Genomic DNA, 21899 nt, shown 5'->3' on the forward strand with positions numbered 1-21899 from the left:
GCGGTTACCATTGACGCTGCATCATAGACAGGAGCGCCTGCAGTGGTGCACTCAACGACGAACCTGGGTGCACGAATGGTAGAACGTCATTTTTTCGGATGAATTAAGGTTCTGTTTACAGCACCATGATGGTCGCATCCGTGTTTGGCGACATCGCGGTGAACGCACATTGGAAGCGTGTACTCGTTATCGCCATACTGGACCATCACCCGGCGTGATGGTATGGGGTGCCATTGGTTACAAGTCTCGGTCACCTCTTGTTCGCATTGGCGGCAGTTTGAACAGTGGACGTTAGATTTCAGATATATTGCGACCCGTGGCTCTACCCTTCATTCGAAACCCTACATTTCAGCAGGATAATGCACGACTACATGTTGCAGTTCCTGTACGGGCCTTTCTGGGTACAGAATGTGTTCGACTGTTGCCGTGGACAGCACATTCTCCAGATCTCTCGCCAATTGAAAGTGTCTGGTCAATGATGGCCGCGCAACTGGCTCGTCACAATACGCCAGTCACTACTTTTGATGAACTGTGGTATCATGTTGAAGCTGCATGGGCAGCTGTACCTGTACACTCCATCCAAGAAATGAATAGTAGTGGCACAGGGTATCCTCCGCCACACACCGTACGGTGGCATGAAGTTGTATGTACGTAGATGTAGATTTCGGGATGTACTGAACAAAACAGATACAACAAATACAAACTTTTATGTTAAGGCACTGCATAAATGGGACGAAAATAGCACGAAGGAAGCCGTATTAAAGGTCAGACTTCTTGAAACGACAATAAGGGAATCCGAGTGCGGAACATTCAGTTACAAGAAGTGCATTAGTTGAGAGACTTAATGATTTACGAGAAAACCAAGAGGTGCCCAAGAAAATTGTTTTGGAAACAACAGGTTTCTTTCGGACAATATTCAGTGGTGAAAAGGAAACAATATTGTACTATCAATGAAACCTTCCAGGAAGCCTGGATCAGTGGCACATATGTGAATGTTGTACCCATAAGAATTGTGTCAATTTAGAGCACACTACAGGCCTGGCAAATGTTTCCCTAAAAGTTAAACTAAGGTTTCGATTTGGGCTAATTGTCTTCAAAACTATACAGTAACTTAGCAACTGTATTATAAATGTTTGATCACTTGAGCCACCTCCCTCCCGACGAGGGAACCTAGTACTAAGATATGTAATTTGTATTTACATAAATGTTCTTAACGGTTTGCGGTCCTGTTACAACATTTCTGCAACAAAAATCACAGTTTTACACGTTATAGTTTCATGTCCGATGCAATTCTCAACGAATTTAAACGTTCTGAAAGTAAGGGGGAGGAAATAATATTAAAAAATCAACAAAAATATATTCTTATTATGACATAGCTGTTCACAATTGTATTACATAACGTATCATAGTCGTCATTAGTACGAAGATGTTCCAATATGACCTTCAGAAAAAAATTATTTTCGAAGAAGCTTACTTGTTGCGCACTACTGTATCTTCCCCTAATTCCCATTTCTGTACGTGGCTGGTTAATGGGCCCATTGGTGCCATAACATGCCGGATAGTGTTGAAGGTACATCTGTTACCAGCTCCAGGCTCGTTCTAGCACCCAATTGCTTTACTAAGCATTGTCCTGTTTGAGGTTGTATTTCCTTGCCTTTCGCCTCTATTGTTTTACAGCTGTGAGTGCGCTGATGTTAAAGTGTTTTTGACAGCAGCCTGCTTACTTAGTTTATGGCACATTATATAACGACAAGAGTTGTTCATATTATTCTTATCATGAATAGTTACAATTTGTTAGATTTTGTAATTGTTTGCATGTAGCCGGCCGCGGTGAGCGAGCGGTTCTAGAAGCTTGAGTCCGGAACCGCGCGACTGCTACGGTCGCAGGTTCGAATCCTGCCTCGGGCATGGCTGTGTGTGATGTCCTTAGGTTGGCTCTGAGCACTATGGGACTTAACATCTGTGGTCATCAGTCCCCTAGAACTTAGAACTACTTAAACCTAACTAACCTAAGGACATCACAAACATCCACGCCCGAGGCAGGAGTCGATCCTGCGACCGTAGCTGCGCGCGGTTCCCGACTGAGCGCCTAGGACCGCTAGACCACCACGGCCGGTTGTCCTTAGGTTAGTTAGGTTTAAGTTGTTCTAAGATGTTAAGTCCCATAGTGATCAGAGCCATTTGTCTTTTTTTTGTTTTGTTTTGTTTTGTTTTGTTTGCATGTAGATCTGACCTTTACCCAGAAGCGGCGTTTGGCCATTCACATGTCTTGATAGATCAATGGAGGTTCACTGCTATGGACAGCAATGGTTAAAGACACTCAGTACACATCAGCTCAGAATACCGCTCACCGCACAGTTGGCGCTGTAATAAAAAAAATACACTCGCAAACAGAATTAATCGGCCAAAGAACTCGGCGCGGCGGGGATGAATAACTCATAATCATTTCATAGCGCTCGGCAAGTCTGTGCTGGCGAAGGCTGCGAGCAACTTTGTCCGCTTTTTTTTTCCTTTTTTTTTTCAGCCACCCTCCTTTCCGGGCGCCCCTCTCCGCGCTCTTGCCTCGGACCCGCACTTCCACGCGGAGGAGTGGTATCAAGAGGCGGACGGTAGTGGGGGAGGCAGGCAGAGGGGACGGGGTTTTGAAAGTGCTGGCGGCCCGCGGGCCAGGGTAAACTTTGCCGGCGCGTTCTTGGGCGGCGCAGCGCGCGGCTCGACATACTTGCACAGCTAGTCACGGCGTGTTTGGTTTTAATGCATTCTCAATGCTGCCCGCCCGGCGCTGCGGCCGCGGGGAAGTCCCGCCGCAGGTGCGCGCTACCTCAGCGCCGCCTCGCGCCGCGCCAAATAACCACGGCTGCGCTCCCCTCCGAGGGCACCGTTCTCCAGCACAGGACGCAAGATGAGGCGGCAGACACGCTGGAACCACGAATCTCCATAGCAGACTTATTACTAGGGCTAGCCAAAAACTAACAGGTGATATCGAAAAGTTCCTGCAGTTGCGATTTTGCGTGCAAATTCAAATCCCGCTGGCCGTCTCCTCACACATTGTTGTTGTAAAGAGCATTCGTAGAGGAAAAGTGGCCAACAGTGACATTCACAGTGACTGGCTTAGAACTCAAGACGCCATGTTTTTCCAGTAGGACCTTGACTAGTAAGGCGGCGCGGGCCTTCTGCGTCGCTCCCCTACGCTCTGTAAAGAAGTATGGGACTCATCATCATGTGTATGTATGTGTGTGTGGTTACTGTGGCTGGTGTAATCTGCTCGGTGCTGTTTTGCACCGATACTGACGCCCCAAATATCCATTTCGTGGCATAAATTTTCGCAGGTATAAGGCTCAGTCGAACGGAAACGAGGCACATGGAAAAAAATTAAGTAAACAGTTAATTATTTCAAAAATAATGGCAATCACTTCCAACGCATTTACCCCACTGTGAGACAAGACTATGAATGTCAGCATGGAAAAATGTCTGTCGTTGCCTGCGGAACCGTGATTGTACCCAGGCGTCCACCTTTCCGTGCGAAGCAAATCAATGGCTCCAGAAGTATGGGAAACTCACGAGGAGAGATCGGGACTGCAAGGAGGATGTATAATAGTCTCTAGGTGCTTCAGTCCGGAACCGCACTGCTGCTAAGGTCGCAGGTTCGAATCCTGCCTCCGGCATGGATGTGTGTGATGTCCTTAGTTAGTTTTGAGTAGTTCTAAGTCTAGGGGACTGATGACCTCAGATGTTAAGTCTCATAGTGCTTAGAGCCATATATATATATATATGATGGATTCTCAGCGGAACCGCTCGGCCACCCGGCCGGCTACTGGGTGTTTGGACTCGATGGCGCCAACAGCCGTTTGTGAACAGTTTGTAAAAACTGAAGTGCATTATCAAGTGCTGACGCCCACAAATGTTGTCGGACGTCATCACTCTGTTGCAGATAATATCCACTCACCTGTTGCCAAGGTTTCTTTCGACTACGCTGCAAAAGTTTCACTGGGAAGCCCTTGTGTATAGCGTATTGAACCGGGGACCTAGAAACGACGGAGAGGTTTCGTCCCGCCGCAGCCTTCAGTGGTTCACAACCGCACAACAGGCCGTGGCAGTCCACCCACGCCACCGCCGCTCAGCACCGAACCCAGGGTTAATGTGCGGTTCGACCCCCAGTAGACATCGCTCCCCCCCTCCCCCCCCCCCCCCTCCCTCACCAGGAAAGTCTCATGCCGAACGAGTGTAACCCGTGGTAGAGCAATTACAGTGTACGCGTACGTGGAGAAAGTGTAACTGAGGCGGATTAAGGAGAACGAGCCCACATTCGCCGAGGCAGATGGAAAACCACCTGAAGAACCATCCAAAGGCTGGCCGGCACACCGGACCCGCACGCCTTGCCGTGTAGTGCGTTTGACCGCGCGGCTAGCCGGGCGGGCATTGCTAAGCCCTTACACACCCTCTGTACAGTCCCTATCTTTACCCACATGAATTCCATGTTTTTGGAGCCCTGAAGATAGACATTCGTGGCCGTCCGTTTGTTTCGGACGAAGAAGTTTTGTGTGAAATCTTAAAGGACTTAACTGCTAAGGTCATCAGTCCCTAAGCTTACACACTACTTAACCTAAATTATCCTAAGAACAAACACACACACCCATGCCCGAGGGAGGACTCGAACCTCCGCCGGGACCAGCCGCACAGTTCATGACTGCAGCGCCTTAGACCGGACGAAGAAGTACAAGCCTAGGTACAATCATGGTTCCGCAGGCCACTGCAGACATTTTTCATGAGGGCACTGATCTTCTTGTCTCACAGTGAGACAAATGTATTAACAGCTATGGCGATTACTTTTAAAATAATAAACAGTTTCACTGGACTGCTTGTTATAGAACAGGTCTTGGTGCACTCCTGTAGATTCTATGTAGGTTCACTTTACGTAATTTGCAATCGGTTAAGGAATCGTGTTGTTCGTCGAATGATCATCGATTTGGATTTTCATAGCAATATTTGTAGACTAAATTTTGATTGTCAGAGAATGAATGTGAATGAAGTGGTTTACGTAACTTTTAATGACAATAAAGTGAAAGTTCCAAACGACGCAAGTTTGACATTGCTGAGACAGTACTGTCAACTAATGGAAAACAAACAAATTAGCCGGCCGCTGTGGCCGAGCGGTTCTAGGCGCTTCAGTCCGGAACCGCGCTGCTGCTACGGTCGCAGCTTCGAATCCTGCCTCGGGCATGGACTTGTGTGATGTCCTTAAGTTAGTTATGTTTAAGTAGTTCTAAGTCTAGGGGACTGATGATTTCAGATGGTACGTCCCATAGTGCTCAGAGCCATTTGAAACCAAACAAATTACCTTTACTTATTGAATTAACCTGGTGTTGTCTTTTAAAAATGTTCGAAGGGAAGGGTCCACAGAGAAATTCTGCCCTTTAGAGTTCTTTATGACCACGATTCTTACGTCTTGAAACATGGCTGCGATACCTTGTAAACTCGCTGGACAGTCCGCGTTGATATACCAACAATCGCTGTGGTCATGGGCACATCCAAACACGGCAGCTTCTTTATGTCATTCTTTCACGTCTCCCTGTCGACGTATCTTACTGAACCAAATTCATACAAATCGACTGGTATGTGCACGTCACTGCTTTAGTGACAACCGGGAGCGGTGGACGGTTATATGACCATTTGTAGTAGATCATCTGCTGCGCTTCAGAGCGACCAGTCTGCTCTTTTAAAGGGTTGCTTAATATCGTGTGTTTGTGTGCATAGCAAAGGGAATTATTAATCTAAAACGTTTTTTCGAAATGCGTTACAGGTACGGCAGTCAAAATGTCAAGTGGATGGACATTTTTTTTCTTTTTATAAATTAATAGTTAATTCCGTGCAGTTGAATAGAACAAAGGGTGTGTCTTTGCAAATGCTGTGAAATGCCTTGACTTAGATGAGGGTTAGGCGTTATCAGACCTGTGAGAATGTAGGAGAAAAGACTGGTGTACTCTTCGGCAGGTATCTTTATCGTAACAACCATTCTGCGAAGCAGTCTCTTTCCGTATCAACAGATTGCCCTTGCCACATACTCTTCGCTCTTTTCTTTCTTGGTCATTTGTGACCAGGAGGCGACACGCCTTCCTATCGTAATGATTGTGTCACATCCAAGTCAATTTTGGGACAACCTAAATATTCTAGTCTTTCTGTAATCAAAATAATTGTTTTACATTTGTATATACCGTGTCTTTCATGTGATGATTTATAGTTAGTTTATTAAAATTCAGTTCTACATCTACATCTACATCTACATCCATACTCCGCAAGCCACCTGACGGTGTGTGGCGGAGGGTACCCTGAGTACCTCTATCGGTTCTCCCTTCTATTCCAGTCTCGTATTGTACGTGGAAAGAAGGATTGTCGGTATGCTTCTGTGTGGGCTCTAATCTCTCTGATTTTATCCTCATGGTCTCTTCGTGAGATATACGTAGGAGGGAGCAATATACTGCTTGACTCTTCGGTGAAGGTATGTTCTCGAAACTTCAACAAAAGCCCGTACCGAGCTACTGAGCGTCTCTCCTGCAGAGTCTTCCACTGGAGTTCTGCTAAAATCAGATATGTAACAATTTCTGTAATTAAAATAATTGTTTTACATTTGTATATACCGTGTCTTTCATGTGATGATTTATAGTTAGTTTATTAAAATTGAGTTCTGCTAAAATCAGATATGTAACAATATTCATTTTATACCTCTGAATTCTATCGTCTACATTTTATAACCACATCTTTAGCGAACATATATCTTTCTATGAGCAGTGATGTAGATCTCGTGGGAATCAGTCGCTAGTAGGAGTCAATTACAAGAATTGTTATGAATTGATCATGACTGAGATTAACTGTGGCTCGAAGAAATGTATGACGATTTAAAAAAAAAATGTATTTTATTAGAAAGGAAAGTGACACTCTTCGTTTATTTCTGAAAATATCAAACCAACTAAAATTACGCGAATTTATTATAAAACCCAACTACTGAGGAAGCTATTCAGCATCTGGCTATAATGAACAGTCCTTAGTTGTACTGATTTTTCTCAGTTATTCTTTACCATTTGCAAGACATTCTTCATAATGGAATAAAATGCACTTGCAACTGTCATTTCTTTACGGTTAGTTGAAAATTGTAACGTGACTGGTTTTTCTAGTTGGTAGTTGATAGATTAGTATTGATTCGCCCTGGCTAAAACTCGGCGATAGTCGGTAAGGCGATGATACTGTTATTAGGTAAAGACAACGTTACAAAAAACAGTGCTGAACTGAATTCTCGATGTGTGCGTGATATTTACTTCAGCAATTATGGCCAATGTTACACTACTCGTCGTAATTAAATCGTTTATATTCGATGGTTTGACAGTTGCTGTTAAAATATTAATGATAAGTTTAATTCAGTTCCACCGACACCAACTTCCCCATAGTTTCGTTGTAATTTCAAATCTCTAATATGTCGTAACATTGCGATTGCTTCATAACGTCACAGAGTTTCTATATATGCGCCGAGCGCTTCAGTCAAATATTATCGCAGCACGCGAAAGATCACAGTTATGACTCTAAACAATTTTGTAATTTGGAATCACAAAAGCGTAAATTGGCACGAAAGGGTGGTTTATTTCACAATAACAATCACTTCCTAACAAGGCAGTGAGGAAGACGCTTTCCCAGGTGGTGTTGGTGGGGGGGGGGGGGGGGGGGAGGCGGGGAGGAATTTATAAATTATCCCCTTTAAAACTACTGCCAAGTTCCAGAGTCGATTTGCCATTACGAATAAAGTTAATTGTCTATCACTGTTCAACGCCTAACTAGAGTTGAGTTCGAGTTATCTAATTAAAAAGTTCACTTCAGTCTAATATAAGGTAGTCCCCTATCTGAATTCTAAACGAGGTTATAGTTGAAGTCAATGTTTCGTTTCACTGCGTCTTAGAAGATCGCAATTATCAATCCTCGGAAAACAATATAACCGCGCCTACATGTACGAGTATTCAAACAAGTCTGACCAGCTTCGGCCAACTCTCGTAACGTGGTGACAATCGATCAAATTTTCCTTAGCCATTACTTACGATTCTCAAAGAGTACTCACACGAAGAATTCTTTGAGATCGTTGGTTCTACTTTGCTAATTTTAATTATAATGATTTTACGATTTACTATGATTTTGAGTTTGAGTTTATTGAGATTCTATCTTTCTTTTGTAAGTTGATAAATTACTAAGTATAAGATTCTTGTTTCAGTTACTGGTTATTATCAAATGATAGTGTTAAATGAAACTTCGGTAACTTGTTCACGTCTCATGGAATTTGGAACTTGTTTAGGGGAAATTTTGGGGGTATTGGTTGCTATTTTCCTTCTTTTTTTCATTTTTGGTCCGAGGAAGTGGCATTACAAAATGGGTACGACACAAAAATCCCCAGTAAAGGGTCGGTGTGCGTGTGGCTGAAGCAGCACGTATGTCGATATGCATCGCAGGCTTTTCCTGGCTCGCGCGCAGAGAATTCTGTGTGGGCAGACACTCGCTGCGTAGCATCTGATGACCGCTACAACTGCATGGTGCCTCGTCCTCCCAGCATAAAGCGCTAAACTTGCAGTTGGCACTACAAGCACGAACAATTTTATGCATGGAGTTGCGGGCTTTGTGTGCGGTTGTGTTAATGTGTTGCGTGAAATTATGCTTTTCAGCTAGTTGGGCCTCCAAGGAAGCGCGTGACGGCTCGTCTGGTGACTGAAGTGTTTTCTAGTTTCACCGCGAAATTTCTGAATAGGGAGAGTTGCATTTTTAAAAGTAGGTGTGTAGTTTTCTGAGCGGCTGTAGTCAGTTTATTGCCCATCCACCACTGCTGTTTCCGGGAGGTCACCCCATTTGCCACTTCTCCAGCTTTGCTCTTGAGTTCACAGGTACCACTGCCAGAATCTCAGCACAATATAACTTATCTTCTTCTTGATGATTTGGTTTGATTTGTACTTGGCCTCGGCCAAAACTCGGCGACAGTCGGTAGAGTGTTGAGATCGTTATCAAGTTACGAAGACCACGTTATACAAAATAACAGTGCTGAACCGAAATGTCGACGTGCGTGAGATATTTACTTCACCAAGAATCGTAATTAATCATTCGTAATTGATTAATGATGAAATATTAATGATAAAACCAATACAGTCACATCCACAACAAATTCCCTACAAGCTGGTCGTAATTTCAAGTATCTAAGTAATCGTAACAGTGGGCTTCTTATTTGAGTCATAGATTCTACACAAGCGCTAGCGCTACAGTAAAATATTATCGCTGCTCGTAATTATTACTCAGGAGTTTCATGTCAATAATTTGATAGAATTTTAAATCACAAACGCACGACTTGGCACGAGAGGGTGTTTTATTGCACAATATCAGTCACTTCCTTACCGAGCCTTGAGAAGAAAAGTTTCCCAGGTGTTGGGGGGATTTAAATTATGCTTCGGACCCATCACTGAAATTCCATAAACCACTGGCTATTATGAATGAAAATTGTCTATCGGTGTTCGGTGCCTAAAGCACTGTCTAAGTAATGTTTAGTTCAATTATCTAGTTAAAAGTTCACTTCATTCTAGTAGGTAAAAGTCCTCCGTTCGAATTCTAATGCCGTGATATTTGAAGTCAGAAGATCGTATTACTGAATCATAATAGATCACAATCATTAAACCTCAAAAACAATCTAAGCGCGCCTACATGTACGAGCATTGAAATATATGACCTGCTTCGGCTAACTCTCGTAACGTAGTGACAATGCATTGAATTATACTTAGTCATTACTCACGATTCCCAAAGAGTAATCACACGGAGTATTCTTTGGGATCGTTGGTTCTACTTTGCGAATGTTAATTTATGCTAATATTGCTATTTATTCTGATTTTGATTTTAATTTTTACTTAAATTTAGTCTTTCTTTCGTAGATTGCTAATTTGTCAAGTCTTAGATTCCTGATTTAATTACTTGTTATTGTCCTAATAATAGTGATAAATGGAACTTCGTTTGCTTATTCGCTTTTCTGGGAATTTGGGACTTGGGGGGAAATCTTTGTGGTATTGGGAGCTAATTTTCGATTTTTATTTCTCGTCCGAGGAAGTGGTATTGCAACAAGATGCTGCTCTGTCAACTTAATCTGATACAAGGGAGCTCTGATTGCTCAATCCCAGAAAATAAGTCACTGATTCAGTCCTGTGGGCAACTATCTCGCCTTCAATGAATTATTGTTTCGTTTCTATCTTTACACTGCACAACTAGACCCCTGCAGTAATCGGAACTGAGCCATTGCGGCACATGTATTTCTTTCATTCATCCAAATAGAAAATTACAGCGGCAACACAATCTCATCTACAAGAAATTACATTCATAAGGGTAAATAAGATTTTAAATACGATCACTAATGAGTTGCTCTACTTTGAAGGTGATGACTCTTCAGTATTGATCGCCAAAGCGTTATTAAAACATCAATATAAAATCTAAAACTGCGTGACGTTTGTAGGCTTCATCTCGTATGTAGTTTATATTCTTTTATCAGTCGTCAGTTGTAATCACAAAGCACCCGTTCGTTGTACTGCCTCTGGACACAACTTTAAATTCGCGAAAGTCTTGGTCGAAGCGTACGCGCTGTTCTTCTGTGAACGCGTCTGAATTACACTTGAATATATTTGGGTGTGAGTGGAAAATATAGGGTGGTTCATTTATCGTGACCTGGCCAAATATCTCACGAAATAAGCGTCAAACGAAAAAACTACAAAGAACGAAACTTGTCTAGCTTGAAGGGGGAAACCAGATGGCCCGCTAGATGGCGCTGCCATAGGTCAAACGGATATCAACTGCGTTTTTTTTCTTTAATAAGAGCCTCCAATTTTTTTACATATTTGTGTAGTACGTAAAGAAATATAAATGTTTTAGTTGGACCACTTTTTTCGCTTTGTGATAAATGGCGCTGTAATAGTCACAAACATATTGCTCACAATTTTAGACGAACAGTTGGTAACAGGTAGGTTTTTTAAATTAAAATACAGAACGTAGGTACGTTTGAACATATTATTTCCGTTGTTCTAGTGTGATATATGTAAGTTTGTGAAGTTATCATTTCTTATAACGCATGCTGTTACAGCGAGATTATCTGTAAATACCACATGAATGCAATAAATGCCCATAATGATGTCCATCAACCTCAATGCATTTGGCAATACGTGTAACGACATTCCTCTCAACAGCGAATAGTTCACCTTCCGTAATGTTCGCACATGCATTGACAATGCGCAGACACGTGTTGTCAGGCGTTGTCGGTGGATCACAATACCAAATATCCTTCAACTTTCTCGACAGAAAGAAATCCAGGGACGTCAGATCCGGTGAACGTGCGGGCCATGGTATGGTGCTTCGACGACCAATCCACCTGTCATGAAATACGCTATTCAATATCGCTTCAACCGCACGCGAGCTATGTGCCGGACATCCATCATGTTGGAAGTACGTCGCCATTCTGTCATGCAGTGAAACATCTTGTAGTAACATCGGTAGAACATTACGCAGGAAATCAGCATACATTGCACCATTTAGATTGCCATCTATAAAATGAGGGCCAATTATCCTTCTGCCGCTCCATACATTAACCCGCCAAGGTCGAGGATGTTCCACTTGTCGCAGCCATCGTGGATTTTCCGTTGCCCAATAGTGCATATTATGCCGGTTTACGTTACCGCTGTTGGTGAACGACGCTTTGTCGCTAAATAGAACGCATGCAAAAAATGTGTCATCGTCCCGTAATTTCTCTTGTGCCCACTGGCAGAACTGTACACGACGTTCAAAATCATCGCCATGCAATTCCTGGTGCATAGAAATATGGCACGGGTGGAATCGATGTTGATGTAGCATTCTCAATACCGATTCTCGCGCAATTTGTCTGCTGCTGATGTGCGGAATGGCCGCGACAGCAGTTAAAACAGCTACTTGGCCAGCATCATTTGTTGCAGGTCGTGGTTGACATTTCACATGTGGCTGAGCACTTCCTGTTTCCTTAAACAACGTAACTATCCGGCGAACGGTCCGGACACTTGGATGATGTCGTCCAGGATACCGAGCAGCATGCATAGCACACGCCCGTTGGGCATTTTGATCACAATAGCCATTCATCAAGACGGTATCGACCTTTTCCGCAATTGGTAAACGGTCCATTTTAACACTGCTAATGTCTCACGAAGCTAATACCGTCTGCACAGGCGGAATGTTACGTTATACCACGTAATTATACGTATGTGACTATTGCAGCGCCATCTGTGACAAAGCGAAAAACGTGGTCCAATTAAAACATTCATATTTGTTTACGTACTACACGAATATGTAATAAAAAATGGGTGTTCCTATTTTTAAAAACGCAGTTGATATCCGCTTGACCTATGGCTGCGTTATCTAGCGGGCCAACCATAGCAACATCTGGTTTCCCGCTTCAAGCTAAGCGAGTTTCGTTCTTTGTAGTTTTTTTCGTTTGATGCTAATTTCGTGAGATATTTGGCCCGGTCACTATTAATGGTCCACCCTGTATACAGTCGTTTCGAAAAACCACTTAATTATCTTCACGAAATGTCTTCGCATATTGCGAATATGACTACACACCAGCTGATCAAATGATCAGTAACAGATGAAAATTTGTTCTGGACCGGGATTTCCCGCTTAACGCGAGCGATCCGCTGAAGTATTTTAGTTATCCGTGCACGCCTCCCCGACCGACGCAGACGTCCACGTTTCACTTGCGTCTATGTCCTACCCTCGCATATATTCCTTTTATTCGTGTCGTTTTGCCTTGCAGTGGCATGAACTCAGTTTCGCAGTGTCTGTATTGTTCGGGGTCTTTATAGTCCAATGCAGTGTCTTTGAGATAGGCATATATTTCTGAAGGACATTGAATTAGACTACGCAGACATTGAACAATACAGTTATCGCCAACCGGTACTTAACTATTTATTGGTAATTCCGTACACTATATCTATCAGAAAATTTGTTTACAACGCATATGTATGTCTTCTAGAGTTTGCTTTTGAAGAGGTGACAACCTCTCCGTCACCATACATTTACTTCCTCATTTGGAATGACTCAAAAACTCCACCTTACAATTTTGGATCTAATTATTTTGGGAAGAATGCTTGCAGACATGCGAAACCTTCAGAAATGAAATCCATTTTCTTGACAGTTGGTTAATGAATCTTGTTTTTACACGCTAGGCTGGAGCAGAATCTTGCCCTGAAACACAAGTGGATGACTTTTTTTTTATTTTCATAACAAAACACGTATTCATTTCGTTCTGTCCATGTGCATCCTCATAAGCAGAGATGTTTTTAGTAATCACAAATTTCTAAATCACCTGTAACATTTCACTTCCTCACAATTTAGCATCTAAGGAAGGCGTTGAAAATTTGTGTAGCCGTCTTTTAGTTCTCCTGAATGAACTATCGAAATAGCGCAGTATTCGTTGCAGAGAACTGATGTTGGAAAGTCGTCAGATGTTTAGACTGTAGGGAAATTATATTTCTTCACGCAAGCAACCAATACAACCTTAGTAACACAGCTTGAAGTACAGAGAGATTGTCTGGTGGAGATTTTCTGCTCAGATACCCTACCCTTAATTGAAGACCGCTATCTCCATGGTGATTCTGGTTGCCTCGGTCACCGTAGGGGGTCGCCAGAATGCAGCAACACAGTGAGGTGACACAAATATTCAGTTACAGACTTGTGTTTGTGGATGGCGGACGGTGAGCCAAGCGCACGCGAAGCATACATTCAACTAGTCAACAACAGTAAGTAGCCGGCTGCTTTGCGATGGAAGGCAGTACTTGCCGTTACATTGAACGCTTCGGGTTCCACTTCAGTCTCGAGCGCTCATGCATTGCCAATGTAGATGACTGATCTTGTACAGCAATTATAAAACTTCAAAACCATCGTATCCGTCTCTTCGAACACGTTAATCTCGAAAACTACTAGTCGAAATTTAATAGGTTTTCACACTAGCTTGGGGCAATGTAAGAGTTTATTTAATCAAAATCGGTCTAAAAAAAAAAGATACCTTAACTGAAGTCGCCTGCTGACCTTAGTAGTTCTGATGTTTAATCGTGACGCGTAGTACAACAAAGACCCAATAGATTGTGCTGTTAGTTTTTCTCTAAGAGACAGATGTATTTTCGAAAGATTACGTCAGCGATAGAATTAAGTTCCGATATCTTATCTTTACGAATAAAAACTTACAGCGATTAACTTTATTTCATTTCGTGTATTAAAAACTTAACGACATTGCTTTGTTTCTCTTTAGGTTTTTTATGCATACTCTTCGATAGGAAAAATACATTTATTAAGTTTTCTTTGTGTTTTGGGTGTCTACTCATTACATTTTGATTTCGCTTTTGTTTACGAATAAAAATACCGAGAAAACATCCAAGTCTTTCTGGTTACGCAAGAATGGCTCAGAACTACGCAGTGTCAAGGATCCAATGAAGATCATTAGGCGAGAATCGCTGCAACTGGAGACCAGGAAATCAGGCTTCGTTTCGTTCTTTGGAATCTACTCCTGAAAGCGATACACGATGTAGTTGCGATCGAGAGCTTCATGCATTATTTCGCTCTTCAAAACCATGCACTCTCGAACGCTTAAAGTTACTTCTTCTCAACGTAATATCACAGAAACGGTACTTTCGTCGAGAAGTGCTGCAGGCGAGCGAGATTTAATATCCCGAATCTCGCTTATTCCCAACAATTTACGGAGCGAGATGGACTCGCGTTCGGGAGGACGACGGTTCAATCCCGCGTCCGGCCATTCTGATTTAGGTTTCCCGTGATTTCCCTAAATCGCTCCAGGCAAATGCCGGGATGGTTGCTTTCAAAGGGCACGAACGACTTCCTTCCCCATCCTTACCTAATCCGACCAGATCGATGACCCTGCTGTTTGGCCTCTTCCCCCAAACAACCCAACGCAACCATCTTGATTTATATTTTACGTGATTTTCCTGAATATCTGCAGGCGAATTCCGGGATGGTTCCTTTGAAAAGGCACGGCCGGCTTCCTTACCCATCCTTCCCTTATCCTCTGGGACCGATGACCACGCCTTTTAGTCCCCTCCCCCAAATAAGACAACCAACCAACCAAAGTTTACCATTTCGCTTTCACCGTGTACAATTTCCGGTGAGCTCATGTTATCCCATACCCATAAGCAAAGCACAGGACGAGGCGTTTGCATGTTGCGGCTATCGACCTCAGAGTCAGTCACTTTTCGCACGGACAGCTCTGCGTGGCGCCCTCTCGTGTCAGTGAAGCAAATAAGTGCATCATTCATAGCCCAATCACATTACTTCAAACTTTGTATACAAAGAACCTTTGCACGTTAATGCGTCCATTCGTATGAAGTCTCGTACATAGCTATGCGTAAATGCCAGGGTAGTGCCGGATTCTTCATCTAGTTTACTAGTAAGATAAGATTGAAAAGTGTGCATGTACAAGGTCTCCAGTATGATTTCTTGCCGAGCACAATATACGTAAAACTTAGAAACCAAACTTTATGTACGCAGATAGTGGAAAGTATTAAAGAAAGAACTGAAAATGCAGTCGTTTATAGCGAAATAAACCAAGGATGGCAACTGCACCGACGATAGATAAGGCGTTTAAGAAGTGCAACTCGCAAACCTTCCTAATGTGGACGCTACTCAGAGAACAAAGAATTTGATTGATTACAAATAGTGGATTTTGTGAACAGTTATGTTCTGTCGAATTTACAGCATTTAGCCGCCACATACCATGTCCCACTAGCAACCACAGAGATGATGTACCCACAATGGATGATTTTCTAGAATATTATTATCTTAGAACTGTGTTTTTATACTATCTCCGTCAAGCCTCAGCTCTCTCCCCACCAACAAATATGGAAAGGTGGGTGGGGGGGTTGGGGGGGGGGGGGGGAGAGACTACGCATTTCTGAAATACACAAAATATTTGTGAAATGCACGTACGAATTCATATGTTCACAATAATACACAGCGAAGCATCTGTTTCTAATTTATCTCCTCCTCAGCCTGGTCTAGACACTTCATCTGCTGCGTACGAACTACAGTCTCATTTATATTATCAGTTATTTGGAACCCATCTGCCAACAGATCAGGGAACAAGATAATGAAAGTTGTAAAATTTCAGACATAGCGCCTTTGAAACTTCCCCTACTGATCATCAGACACTAATTTTTGTTCAAGTCGCTATTTTACTTTTATTCCTGGCAGTTTCCAGAAACTAAATAACTAGGCGACCTTGTTCATAAAATAAATAATAAATGAAAAACTGACTAACACTGTGTTAAGATTAATGCATAAGGTAAGGTTCCTTTAATTTACGTCTATGGTCATAAACTGTTTGATAACAGATTACCGGTCTCGGTCTTTAATGACCATCATCAGATCTGTTTCATAAAAACAGTCTTAATGTACTGCAGCCATAGTGGCACTATGGCTGCAGTACATTAGCACTAATCAACAAAACCACCTACAGTGTATACACGTCAAAGTCATCGTATGTCCGCAATGGGCATTATATCACACGGCTAAAGTTCACGCCTATACTTGGATCTTAGCTGTCATATGTCTCACCCGAAAAATCAAATTCCCGGTGCGACCCTACAAAGGAAGTACAACAGACTGCCAAGGATTGCTTTTGATAGTATTATCCGATTTGGAAGATTAAATCGACTTTATTGTTCAGTTCAGTGATATCCTCATTTATATACCAGTGATGTTCTCCACATCTCTAATAAGATTCCGCAATTTCTGAGTACGCGTTTTGTCGTGGATGACCAGATAACCTTTCCGCACATCGTTGTAATATTTAAATATTGAATTAAGTAGTAACTGAGTCAATCTCCAAACTGCTGCACATATGACTCACAACTACATCTTCGTCCAGTTGATAAACTTCGAGAGCAGGAAAATGTTCTCGTAAGTACGAACTTTTTCCAATGAAGATGATATTGGAGACAATGAAGTTTGGGCTTTGATGGACAGGAGAAGAAACAATAAGAAAAATAAAAAAAGGTAAATGTGTAATAATCTGTGTGTCGGCTTGCCCCTGACAGATCTTTCGATCGGTTTCTACTAATTGCAAGAATTTTATCTTGTGGCAAGTCTAGAATGGGGTTCACTCACTCGTATGAGGTGAATCCAATGAAATACAAAATACGTTAGAAAAAGAAGCAAAAGGATTGATCTAATGGTAAGCATCGCCGGCTACCAACAGGGAAATTAAGAGTTAGAATGCCGGTGACCACGTTGAATTTTTCTGCAGGAGAAAGCATTGGAACGGGATCCATTCAGCACAGTGAGATCACGGCAGGAAATAACCTGCGAAATTTGAGTAATAGCCTACGAAGTTGCGCCAGTTAGAAAGGGTTGTATCAGGCTGGAAGCCGCACATTTGTTTACTTTTAAAAAAAAGCAACAATGTATTATAATTTATAAGGGGAAAAGAAAGCTTTCTCTGACATTTCTTTTTAGTTTTAAAAACTAGGTGAAATACATATGTCATCTGCTATTTAAAATTAACAGGCTCAAAATTTTGTAAAAGTTTCACTTGAGCCACAATATCTTGAGATTGCGACCATGTATTTTGGATGCATGGGTTTGTTCTTTTGGCTGCCTTACTAACTGTATCTTCGATGCATTTCCCTCTCTTAAGGACAAACTGACATCGAGTGAACGATACTTCAGCGACTCTGTTGTTCAGAAATAGGATGTAAAGTTCCTTCGTGTGAGCATGTGCTAAGAATGAGGGACTGCAGTAACTACAGCTGTTATGAAAGACATGAAATGCGTTCGCAAGCAATTTTCAGTTAAAATGTCTTCCTTGTACTGGACTACAAATAATGACTGTGCGAGTACGATTTGATGACACATGGTGCCGACGACGTACAGAAATTGGGTTTCGCCGTAAGTCGCTCCGGTGTCCTAATAGGAAGGAGACTGCTCGGGATAACCGGGAAATCCGGGTTCGAGAGCCGGTCCGGCAGAGATTTTCAGTGTCATCGTTCTGTTACACACCTGATGGTCGTCCACATTCGCAATTGTAGATACATTTCATGACAACGATTGTTGTCGATATAACGTACATGTAGCCTCGACCCCTTTCCGTGAAACTCAAACAGTTAGTTCCTCAATATTTGCAGACGTTGTTCCTCGGTTAACATTTCAGTTACGTTTATTATGTAAATGATAGTAATTACCCGCCTCTTGCACTTAAATTTGGCCGGCCTGTGTGGCCGAGTGGTTCAAGGCGCTACAGTCTGGAACCACGCGACCGCTACGGTTGCAGGTTGGAATCCTGCCTCGGGCATGGATGCGTGTGATGTCCTTCGGTTAGTTAGCTTTAAGTAGTTCTAACTTCTAGGGGACTGATGACCTCATATGTTAAGTCCCATAGACCTCAGAGCCATTTTGGCCATTCTGAACAGTCAACATTTTTTGTTGTTTTCACAAAACGACGTTACAAATTGTCGTGTCAGCCATCTTCAGTGATCTACAAAGAAATAAAGAGCGTCGTTTAACTATAACACTTTTGTTTTGAGATTTGTAGTTTGAAATAGTAAGATAATTGGAATGCACTGCCAGGAAACGCTACAGCGGCCCCATTCCCTCTCTTGATTCCATCTGCAGATATGCGGATCTACGTCAGATCTCTCTTTGCCCAAACGTAGAATCCCATCTGGTGCGCTACTGCTCATAGTACACTACTGGCCATTAAAATTGCTACACCAAGAAGAAATGCAGATGATAAACGGGTATTCATTGGACAAATACATTATACTAAAAGTGACATGTGATTACACTTTCACGCAATTTGGGTGCATAGATCCTGAGAATTCAGTACCCAGAACAACCACCTCTGGCCGTAATAACGGCTTTGATACGCGTGGGCATTGAGTCAAACACAGCTTGGATGGCGTATACAGGTACAGCTCCTCATACAGCTTCAACACTATACCACAGTTCATCAAGAGTAGTGACTGGCGTATTGTGACGAGCGAGTTGCTCGGCCACCATTGACCAGACGTTTTCACTTGGTGAGAGATCTGGAGAATGTGCTGGACAGGACAGCAGTCGAACATTTTCTGTATCCAGAAAGGCCCGTACAGGACCTTCAACATGCGGTCGTGCATTGTCCTTCTGAAATGTAGGGTTTCGCAGGGATCGAATGAAGGGTAGAGCCACGGGTCGTAACACATCTGAAATGTAACGTCCACTGTTCATAGTGCCGTCAACGCGAACAAGAGGTGACCGAGACGTGTAACCAATGGCACCCCATACCATCACGCCGGGTGATAGCCAGTATGGCGATGACGAATACACGCTTCCAATGTGCGTTCATCGCGATGTCGCCAAACACGGATGCGACCATCATGATGCTGTAAACAGAACCTGAATTCATCCGAAAAAATGACGTTCTACCGTTCGTGCACCTAGGTTCGTCGTTGAGTACACCATCGCAGGCGCTCCTGTCTGTGATGCAGCATCAAGGGTAACCGCAGTCATGGTCTTAGAGCTGATAGTCCATGCTGCTGCAAACGTCGTCGAACTGTTCGTGCTGATGGTTGTTGTCTTGCAAACGTCCCCATCTGTTGACTCAGGGATCGAGACGTGGCAGCACGATCCGTTAGAGGCATGCACATAAGATGCCTGTCATCTCGACTGCTAGTGATAGCAGCACGGCGTTCCGTATTACCCTCCTGAACCCACCGATTCAATATTCTGCTAACAGTCATTGGATCTCGACCAACGCGACCAGGAATGTCGCGATACGATTAACTACTATCGCGATAGGCTACAATCCGACGTGATGGTACGCATTTCTCCTCCTTACACGAGGCATGAATACAACGTTTCACCAGGCAACGCCGGTCAGTTGCTGTTTGTGTATGAGAAATCGGTTGGAAACTTTCCTCATGGCAGCACGTTGTAGGTGTCGCCACCGGCGCCAACCTTATGTGAATGCTCTGAAGAGCTAATCATTTGCATATCACGGCATCGTCTTCCTGTCGGTTTAATTTCGCGTCCGTAGCACGTCATATTCGTGGTGTAGCAATTTTAATGGCCGGTAGTGTAATATACACAGCACAATCAAGGAGTTTACTGTAGTTTGGCGCTTTATCTTCCGCTCCTCTCGGAAGGAGTCCACTGTTTAATGCCGTCCACGCATTGGTCTTACCAGGCTCACCCATTGTTTCCTTCTGCATTAAGAAACACGCCCACAATGTGGTTGAGGATCCAGACTGACGGTATCCCACATCTTGCTGGAATGTCCTCTTCTTTTGGCCCTTCGTGCTAAGTACAGTCTTCCAGATTTCTTAACCTTGACATTAGCAGACAATTCCCGGATGGTTGAACTGGTCCTCAGTTTGCGCTGTGAAAGTGGTTCTTCTGTACAGGAATAAAGTTTCGCTTTAACTCCCGGAGCAGGGCCAGAGTGATTGTGGTTCGGAGCTCTCGTCATGTCTTCTCTCTTTGGGACCCTATAACCAATTCCCCATGGAAAGGCCGTCCTTTTTTCCAGTTTTTATATTTGGTCTCGACTTTTGTACCTTTTACTGTGTATCTTTCAACTTCATAATCTTATAATTTGACTCCGCTGACCGGATCTGGCCACTTCTAATGGACCCTCTTCTATCTGTGGGTAATTTCGGAATCACGTGACTGATGACCTCGCCGTTTGGTCTCAAAACTCTCTCAGTTAAACAGTAAATCAATCAAACACAGCTCACAGCAAAAGTACTAAGATTAAAACGATTAGTTCTTTGAAGCTTTCTTGAAAATTAGAACTGTTTGCTACGCCAGGTAGCCATCAGATGTCGAACCTTTCGCGGGCAATGTACTAACCGAATGAACTACGCTCCTTTTCACAGCTTTACATTCGCGAGTATCTCTCTTACCTTTTGAACTTAACCGAACCTCTCCTATATACTTCCGAGTTGTATGATCGTGTTCTGAGTGAGTATTAGATAGCATAGTCAGTAAGAACATGCTCGATAAAGGCAGGGAGCTGCGTGTGGGTCCCAGTACAACACTCAGTTTTAATTTGACAGAAGGAATCTGAAGAGTGCACACGTCACTGCAGACTGAAAGATTCATTCTGTGTACTTTCATTTTTTTTCTTTTTTTTTTTTTGGATCGTTGAAGATGCATAATACGATCAAGAAAAACTTGTTTCGTAAAAACAGTAATAAAAGTTCTGTTGCAAAAACACGACTAATTCTTATTAGCATACTAGAAAAAATGGCCCGGTCGAAAAAATTCAGTTTTGTAGAGGAAATATCAATAAACATTTTGACCAAATTTGACATATCTATAAGACATCCCGAGAAAATAGTTCTCCTAGAACATGCCATTTTCGGACCAAAGATAGTAAACGTCCCCTTAAGTTGTTTGCAGATGGCTCTGAGCACTATGGGACTTAACATCTATGGTCATCAGTCCCTTAGAACTTAGAACTACTTAAACCTAACTAACCTAAGGACAGCACACAACACCCAGTCATCACGAGGCAGAGAAAATCCCTGACCCCGCCGGGAATCGAACCCGGGAACAGTATACTAGATTTTAGGTAGTAGTAGTAGTAATAATAATAATAATAATAATAATAATAATAATAATAATAATAAATAATAATAAATAATAATTCGTTTTGTTCAAAGTTACCTGTCCGACGCGTTCGACGACTCTCCAGTTTAGACACTCACAGTGAATGATATGTCATCATTTCGGGTTGCATTTGATTTTGCAATAACACTCGTAGAGGCGCCCATGGCAGCTGCGGTTTAATATGAATCAAGTGGTTTTCGTGAAATCGATATTTTTAAGCCGCAGATTAA

This window comes from Schistocerca gregaria, chromosome 2, assembly GCF_023897955.1.
Source record: "Schistocerca gregaria isolate iqSchGreg1 chromosome 2, iqSchGreg1.2, whole genome shotgun sequence".
Taxonomy (NCBI): Eukaryota; Metazoa; Arthropoda; class Insecta; order Orthoptera; family Acrididae; genus Schistocerca; species Schistocerca gregaria.